Source organism: Triticum urartu, chromosome 7 (assembly GCF_003073215.2).
Source record: "Triticum urartu cultivar G1812 chromosome 7, Tu2.1, whole genome shotgun sequence".
NCBI lineage: Eukaryota > Viridiplantae > Streptophyta > Magnoliopsida > Poales > Poaceae > Triticum > Triticum urartu.
In genome coordinates this window covers 718808454-718817383 of record NC_053028.1, presented here as the reverse complement: position 1 = coordinate 718817383, position 8930 = coordinate 718808454, and positions in this window count along the sequence as shown.

Below are 8930 nucleotides of genomic sequence, written 5' to 3'. Positions count from 1 at the left end.
GGGCTACCTAAATAGTCTCACTGTCAAGCTCCTATGGCTAAGTGAAAGTGTTAAAGCATTATAGTCCGGTTTCCTAGCCCGCTGTGCTATCACCTCCTTTGTAGGACCAAGACGTTGGATTAAGTGTGAAAATGCGTCTTCTGCGAGCACCCCCGCACTATGTGCGTGGGGGCTGAAGCCAACGACTGCCATCTTTCAGATTTTGTATATATATATATATATATATATATATATCTTAAAACGGCCGCACAGGAGGTGTTCTCAATACTTGAAGGCACAAGTATAAAAGGCCACTACAATTTATCAAAATATTGCTTTATAATTACATATGCTATCATAAAATAGCATCCTTCGAGCATTGCGTCTCTATTACACGAGCGCCTTCAAGGACTTCCTGAAAATATTGCTCGGAGGGTACTCGGCTTTCGCCCGAATCTCGGGACGCAACAACGGTGGTCTCCATCTCTGCCCAGTATGTCTTGACACGGGCAAGAGCCATCCGTGCGCCCTCTATGCATGCTGACCTCTTCATCGCATTGATACGCGGCACCGCATCAAGGAATTGCTGCACCAAGCTGAAATAACTCTTCGACTCCGATCTCCCCGGCCACAGATGACCCATGACGTACTTCATGCCGAGTCCGGACAACCTATTCAGTTCGGCCCATTGAGCCAAACGATCGTCCACTGCCAGTGGACGCTCTGGATTGTGGAACTGCGACCAGAAAAGCTTTTCCACTTCGCGATCTTTTTGATCTCGAAAGTGTTCGGTCGCATCAGCAGCACTTGCTGCCAAATCCAGATAGGTGTCCTCCACACTCCACATCCGGTCCAACGGAGCAAACTTCGGATCACAAAACTTCCTCTGCAGCATAAAGGGTTTTCCAGCCGCAATCTGTTCGGCCTGACGTAGCTCCTCCTTCGCAGCTCTCATCGCAGAGCGAGCGTCCTTGGCATCGGCAACGGTGCTCTCTAAGTCCATCTGTCTTGCCCGGTCTTCTTTCTCAAAAAGTTTGCAACGGTCTGCAGCGCTCTTTAACTTCACGGCCATCTCGGCCATCTCCTCCTTGCTTCGGCAATGAGCAACCTGTTCGGCTCTCAGCTCTTCAAGGGCTTTCTCGGCAGCCGCATCGCTTTTTCTGGCTTGTTCCTTAGCTCGGGTAAGTTCTGTCCTAAGACTCTCCACGGCGGCCGCACCATCTGCGTCAAGCACACACACTGTAAGACACTGGCATGAAGCTCCTCTTACCTGATGCCCCCCGCGGAATTACATACCTTGAGCCTCATCAAGCCGCTTGTTGACAAGCGCGATGTCGGCATCTGCCACGTCCAGTTGTCGCTTTAGTTCGGCAAAATCATCAGTTCGGCTCGATTTCGGACACCTCGCCACCTACATTCAAAGGCGACACCTTAGACCTGGGATTATGATCCTCTGCATGCCGTCATTTCTTGACAACGCGCAGAGTCTCAGGGGCTACCATCCACACAGGGCGCATCTTACTTATGCGCAACTGACAAAAGTGTACATTATCTAATGTACCTCAAAACCCGTCAGTAAACTTTGGACGGCCTCATGCAATCCGCTTTCTGCGGATGAAATCCTTTCAATCACCGTGCCCATCAATGCACGGTGCTCCTCTGAGATAAAAGCTCGCCCCAGCAGAATATTTAGCTCCTCCGGCCGAGCACCAGACGGTGCCGGACTTGTCCTATGGCGTCTTTCGAAGGCCGGACGCGGAGAACCTTGGGGGGCCACACAGCTATCTTCCGCCCCTGCCGGATTCGGAGAAACCCTTCGCGACGACACCTCAGGGTCGCCCACCTCGCTAGGCGGTACGGCAGGGGGAGGCGTCCCGCTCTCCATCATCTCCGAAAGAAGATCCCCCGAAGACGAGCTCTGCTGAGAAGGGCTGAGGTCCGAGCTGCAAGGTAATATTTCGGTTAATCTTCTCAGATATCAATCAAGGATTTCTTTCATCCCTCAAAAGGAAAATCTTTCTCTACTTACGGCTCGCTGGAGGGCTGATCCCTTTGAGGGCGTGGCTCGGCCGAGGAACTCCCCGGCGTCGGACCCTCTGACGAGGATTTTTCCCCCCGCTTCGAGGCCATGGTCTCCGGGTCGTCAGAGGCGGCCCTCTTCTTCCCCTTGGGAGAGGAATTGTCGGTTCCTCCCTTCGGAGCAGCCTCCTTCGAGGGGGCCATAGTTTCCTTGTCCTCCCCCTTACTTCCCTCCAAAGGCATTATCTTCAACATCCTAACAAGCATGGGATCCGACCTGGTTTCGGGAAAGGGAGCCGGACACCTGATCAGCTTTGCCTTCGCTATCCACTCCTGTTTAAAAGGACAGCTCTTTTAGGGGCAAGTTTATGACAATTATACGGATAGCAGGTCCGGGCACAAGGTTACTTACTTGAGTATCCGGGCGATTGCAGCTTAGGCCTGCGTCCTCGGTCAAACCCGGACACATTGCTGGTGATCCGAAGAACAGTTTATACATCTCCACGGGCGTTGCGCCCATGAAATGTTGGAGAGCTCGCGGTCCCTCTGGATTAAACTCCCACAGGCGAAGGGAGCGATGTTTGCCGGGCAATATTCGGCGAATCAGCATGACCTGCGTCACCTTGACCAGGCTGAGGTCTCCTTCTAAGAGATCCCTAATGCGGCCCTGCAGCCAGGGCACGTCTTTGGGTAACCCCCAATCTAACCCTTTGTTGACCCATGACGCTAGCCGTGGTGGGGGACCCGAGCGAAAGGCAGGAGGCGCCACCCACTTGGTGCCCCTGGGAGCGGTGATATAGAACCACTCCCGTTGCCACAAGCCAAGCTCCTCTTGAAAAGAGCCCTCGGGCCATGGAGCATTAGCATTCTTGCTTATAATAGCGCCTCCGCACTCTGCGTGCCATCCCTCGATCATCTTCGGCTCCACTTTAAAGGTCTTGAGCCATAATCCGAAGTGAGGGGTAACACGGAGGAACGCTTCGCACACGACAATGAATGAGGAGATATGGAGAATGGACTCCGGAGCTAAGTCGTGGAATTCCAGCCCGTAATAAAATAGCAGCCCCCTCACAAAGGGATCCATTGGGAAGCCTAACCCTCGAAGGAAGTGAGACATGAACACCACGCTCTCACCGGGCTGGGGACTGGGAATGGCCTGCCCTTGACCAGGCAACCTATGCGAAATTTCGCCGGTCAAGAACTTAGCCTCTCTCAGCTTTAGCACGTCCTCCTCCGTGACGGAGGAGGGCGTCCATCATCCTTGAAGGTCAGAACCGGACATTGTCGAAGGTCCGAAGCGCCTGGAATCTAGAGCCTAGGGTGTTGGAACTCGAGGCGACGGGCGAACTCGTTTGAGATTGGAAAAAGGAGTAAGGCCTTGGTCTCTTTATAAGAGGTTGAATACCAAGAGCCCTCCCCGTAACTGTTTGGGACTCGCCTTTAATCGAGGAAACGTGCTAACGGGCACGATTGGGTTACCCACGTCCTTATTGATGAGAATCCCGTAAAAGGGGGGACACGATCTCTTCTTTGACAAGACGTGCCACGGAAACCGCCTCGCAAAGCGTGCTGAGGTGGAAAAGTAAAAACGATTCGAGTAAAAGACTTGGCCGTAGTGTAATGACACACTGCGAAGTACGTCAGCAGATTTGATTTGTGTTAATATTATTCTCTCTATGGCAATATGTGGAAACTTATTTTGCAGAGCCGGACACTATCCTTGGTGTTTAAAATCTTCTTGAAGAACTTGGAGGAGGAACCCGCCTTGCAATGCCGAAGACAATCTGCGCGCCGGACTCGTCGTCATTGAAGCCTGGTTCAGGGGCTACTGAGGGAGTCCTGGATTAGGGGGTGTTCGGGTAGCCGGACTATACCTTCAGCTGGACTCCAGGACTATGAAGATACAAGATTGAAGACTTCGTCCCGTGTCCGGATGGGACTTTCCTTGGCGTGGAAGGAAAGCTTGGCGATGCGGATATTCAAGATCTCCTACCGTTGTAACTGTCTCTGTGTAACCCTAACCCTATCCGGTGTCTATATAAACCGGAGGGTTTTAGTCCGTAGGACAACTTCATCATACAACAATCATACCATAGGCTAGCTTCTAGGGTTTAGCCTCCTTGATCTCGTGGTAGATCTACTCTTGTACTACCCATATCATCAATATTAATCAAGCAGGAGTAGGGTTTTACCTCCATCGAGAGGGCCCGAACCTGGGTAAAAACATCGTGTCCCTTGTCTCCTGTTACCATCCGGCCTAGACGCACAGTTCGGGACCACCTACCCGAGATCCGCCAGTTTTGACACCGACAATGCTCTTGGCCCATCTGACACGGAACATCGGGACCTTCTCTCTAGCGTAGCTCAGCTCCCAGATCTCCTCGATCCTTCCGTAGTATCTGTCCTTGTCGTTACCGGTGTAGGATTCCATCGTTACCCCGGAGTTTTGATAACCATCGCTCTTCATGTCCTTGTCCTCGGTGTAGAATGTGTAGCCATTGATATCGTACGCCTCATAGGTCATCAGGTTGTGCTCGGCGCCCTGTGACAAGGCGAATATGAGTTGTTCTTCCACGGAAGAATCCTCATGTAAAGGGTATGACAGAAGCTTCTGCATGAACCAACGCGTGAAACATGAGTTGTGCTCTTTTATTATATCTCCGTTCGTCCTCTGTTGGCCTTGGTCATTGTACGTCTTCTCAATAAAGGTCTTGTGCTCTACCACCCAAGGATCGACCACATCTATGTGTTGTAGCATGACTAGGTTTGCTCTTTCAAAGTCGGCGAGTCGAGTCGACATGCATTTCCCGACGACCCTCACGGTGACCCCATCCAGCGAGCCTGCCGAGGTGCCTGTTGACGGGCAGACCAACGGGGTTCTCGATGCCTAGATAATTCATTCAGTAGGAGATGCACTCTTCGGTCAAAAAGCCCCTGGCTATGCTTCCATCTGGACGTGACATGTTGCGAACGTATCCTTTGATGACACCATTCATCCTTTCGAACGGCATCATGCTGTGCAGGAACGTCGGCCCGAGTTGGATGATATCCTCCACGATATGGACCAGCAGATGCACCATAACGTCGAAGAATTCGGGCGGGAAGTACATCTCAAGCTCGCATAGTATCACCACGATCTCTTCTTGTAGCCTTTTGAGTTGCCTCACGCCAACCGACTTCCGAGAGATGACGTCGAAAAAGTTGCATAAGCCAAATAGCGTTTCACGGACGTGCGCGTCCATGATCCCACGGATTGCAACCGGAAGTATCTGCGTCATCAGCACGTGACAGTCGTGAGACTTCATCCCGCTGAACTTCTGCTTCGCTGGGTCTAGGTATCTGCTTATCTTCCCCGCGTAACCGTAAGGAAGTTTTACTCCTACGAGGCAGGTGAAAAACTGCTCGATCTCCTCCTGACTTAGAGTGAAGCACGCGGGAGGGTAGTCATTTCCGGTCTTCTTGGCCTTTTTGCCTTTGCGATGACTTTCTGTGTCCTGCTTCGCCTCATCATCATCATTAGCGTGAAGCTCCTCCCTGATGCCCATTGATTTCAAGTCTGCCCTTGCTTTCGGCCATCTTTGGTCCTCTCTGGCATGTTGAGCAGGGTACCAAGGAGACTCTCACACACGTTCTTCGTGATATGCATGACATCAAGGCTGTGAGGCACACGGTGGATCTTCCAGTACGGCAAGTCCCAGAAAACAGACCTCGTTTTCCATACCTTCAATAGTGGCTCTGGCGCCTTTCGCTTCTTTCCCGGCTCTGGCGCCTTTTGCTTCTTTCCTGGCAGTGGGCAATCTTTCCAATTTTTCAACAGCTCGTCTATTTCCTCGCCGCTCCTCGTACGCGGGCGTCTTCGGGGTTCGGTTTCACCATCGAACAGATCCTCGCGTTTTCTCCACGGGTCATCGTCGCGAAGCCACCTTCGATGTCCCATGAACACGGTTTTTGAAGACCCGGGATCTCTATCTAGCTGGCAATACGGTGTGTCATCCATGCACCTGACGCATCCAGAAAATCCGTGCACCACCTGCCCCGCGAGATATCCGTAACCGAGATAGTCGTGCACCGTCGTGAGCAGTGCGACTCTCATAGGGAAATATTCTTTCTCTGCGGCGTCCCACGTATTGGCTGGCGTTTTCCACAGCGTGTCTAGCTCCTCTTTCAGCAGCCCCAGATACAGATTGATGTCGTTCCCTGGTTGTTTCGGCCCTTCAATTAGCATACTCATGTGAATGTACTTCCTCTTCATGCACAACCAGTGGGGAAGGTTGTACATCCACACAAATACAGGCCAGGTGCTATGTGTGCTTCTCTGGCTGCTAAACGGATTGACTCCATCGGTGCTCGCGCCCAGCATGATGTTCCTTGGATCGTTCCCAAATTCTGGGTCTTCGAAGCTCAACACTTGCCACTGGATCGCATCCTTAGGGTGACTCAGCATCTTATCTTTTTTATTTATCTCTGGATCATTTCCGTCATCTTCCCACTTCTTCTCCTCCCTATCCGCGTGCCAACGCAGGAACTTTGCTATCTTACGGTCCGCGAAATACCACTGCAGACGAGGAATGATCGGAAAGTACCACACCTCTTTTCGAGGAGCTTTCTTCCTCTTCTTGTATCGAGTGACGCCGCACACTGGACATATGGTAGACTCCGCATGCTCGTCCCAATAAATGATGCAATTGTTCGTGCACACATGGTATTTCACATGCAGTAAATCCAGAGGACAAACGATTTTCTTCGCCTCCTCGAAACTGGTCGGGCACTTGTTCCCCTTGGGAAGACGTTCGTGCTAGAATGACATGTTCTCGTCGAAGCATGCGTCGGTCATTTTGTGTTTTACCTTCATCTCCAGAGCCATGAGCGTTACTTTCAGGCGGGTATCCTCGGGCCCGCATCCTTCATACAATGGAGTAACCGCGTCTATCTCTAGTTGATCCAGCTTGGCTTTCTCTCACTACAGGAATCAGCTAATTTGCCATCTATGGCTGTCTTTGCTGTCAGTTTTTGGTTGGGCCTGACGGCAAAGACAAATTTTGCCGTCAACTGCAGACGGCAAAGAAATGCAGACGGCAAACAGCTCACTTTGCCGTCTGCTAAAAATTTACTGACGGCAAAACAGACTTTGCCATCTACAAAAAAAATACAGATGGCAAAGAGCATGTTTTGCCGTCTACGAAAGAAATACAGACGGCAAAGAGCATATTTTGCCGTCTGTAAAAAAACTGATGACGGCAAAGACATAGTTTGCCGTCTGTAAAAAGAACTGATGACAGCAAAGATATTTTGCCGTTTGTAAAAAAACAGATGACGGAAAAACAAGAAACACATCTCGCGGATCAATCTCTCGGATTGATGAGGTGGCAGGATCTTAGACGCACATCTCACCCACCCCCCCCCCCCCGGCCGTTCGGTCGATCCCCACCTCACCCCCACGTCCTACCCCACTCCTCGACCGATCTTTTCCCCACCCCACCACGCCCACTTTCTCTGCCTCCCGCTCCCTCCGCCTCCACCGAATCAGCCAGGCTGCCGCCGGCCTCGGCCTCCCGCCGCACCTCTCCGCCGGCCTCGGCCTCCCGCCGCACCTCTCCGTCAGGCCGGCTGGCCGTCCGTGCCCACCGCCCGCCGGCCCCGCCCTCCCGCCCGTGCTCCACCGAATCAGCCAGGCCGCTGCCGGCCTTGGCCTCCCGCTGCACCTCTCCGCCGGCCTCGGCCTCCCGCCGCACCTCTCCGTCAGGCCGGCTGGCTGTCCGTGCCCACCGCCCGCAGGACCCGCCCTCCCGCCCGTGCTCCTCGATCTGGAGAGGAGCTCCAGATCCAGAGCACATCGTCGCCTGAGCCACCACCTCGCCGGCCACCACCTAGCGCGCGTCCCTGCCCCTCTCTTCTACCTTCCCGTTCTTCTGTTCTTCCTCCTGCGCCTCACCTCGATCTCCCACTGTCTCTCTGTTCTTTGCATAGGTTGCTGCCGGTCAACTCCAATGATGGATGCCGGATCCATCCGCTGCTGCAAGCCCCGTGCGAACCCCGTCGAGGAGCCACGTGCTCGCCGCCAGCGGCCGCCGCCACTGCTCGCCCCACCGGCTCTCGCAGGGAGCAAGGCTGATTCAAGGGCATTTCTTCTAGACTCTATGTAATTCTTGGCGTTAGTCTTCCTCCTTTGATCTCATCTTCTCGGAAGATCTCTGACACCAATCTTGGTAGTTCAAACAGTGTGAATAGGTAGTACCAACTTTGTACGATGTTCTTGAGAAAGCAAGCAAGTGTAAATCTGTATGTATGATTGAACAAACTAGGATTTTGTGATATTCAAGGGTGGATCTGTATGTATGATTTGTTGTGCAAATCTATCTATAAAGAATGTTATGGAAAATGTTTTGATGTTGACATGTCCTACGATTTTTTTTTAAAATTATAAAAAAAATTGGCGTCTGTAAATTTGGTCGGATGACGGCAAATATTGTGTATTGACTTACGGCAAACCTGCTTCTTTGCCATCTGTTAGAGATTGGTGACGGCAAAGACTTTGCCATCTGCCTGATAAAAAGCTGACGGCAAAGTACTCTTTGCCGACTTTGCCTTTGCCGTAACACTTTGCCGTCAGCCAGGTGACGGCAAAGTCTTTGCCGTCTGTATTTCAGCCTTTGCCGTCTGTACTTGCCTGACGGCAAACTGTCTGATTCCTGTAGTGTCTCGGGCGGCAGCTCTTGCGTTATCCGTCTACTTGAGAAGCAGCTCTTGAATATGAGTGTCCTGCACCCAGCCTCCATCGTCGTCTGCTCCGGCATCTTCATCTTCATGATCATGCCCTTCGTCTTGATCTTCCTCATCATCATGTCCGACATCTTCTACATGATGACTGTGTACAGCATCACTGTCGTGATCATGTCCTGGAGATTCTTTGACTGCTCGCCCGCCCTCGCCGC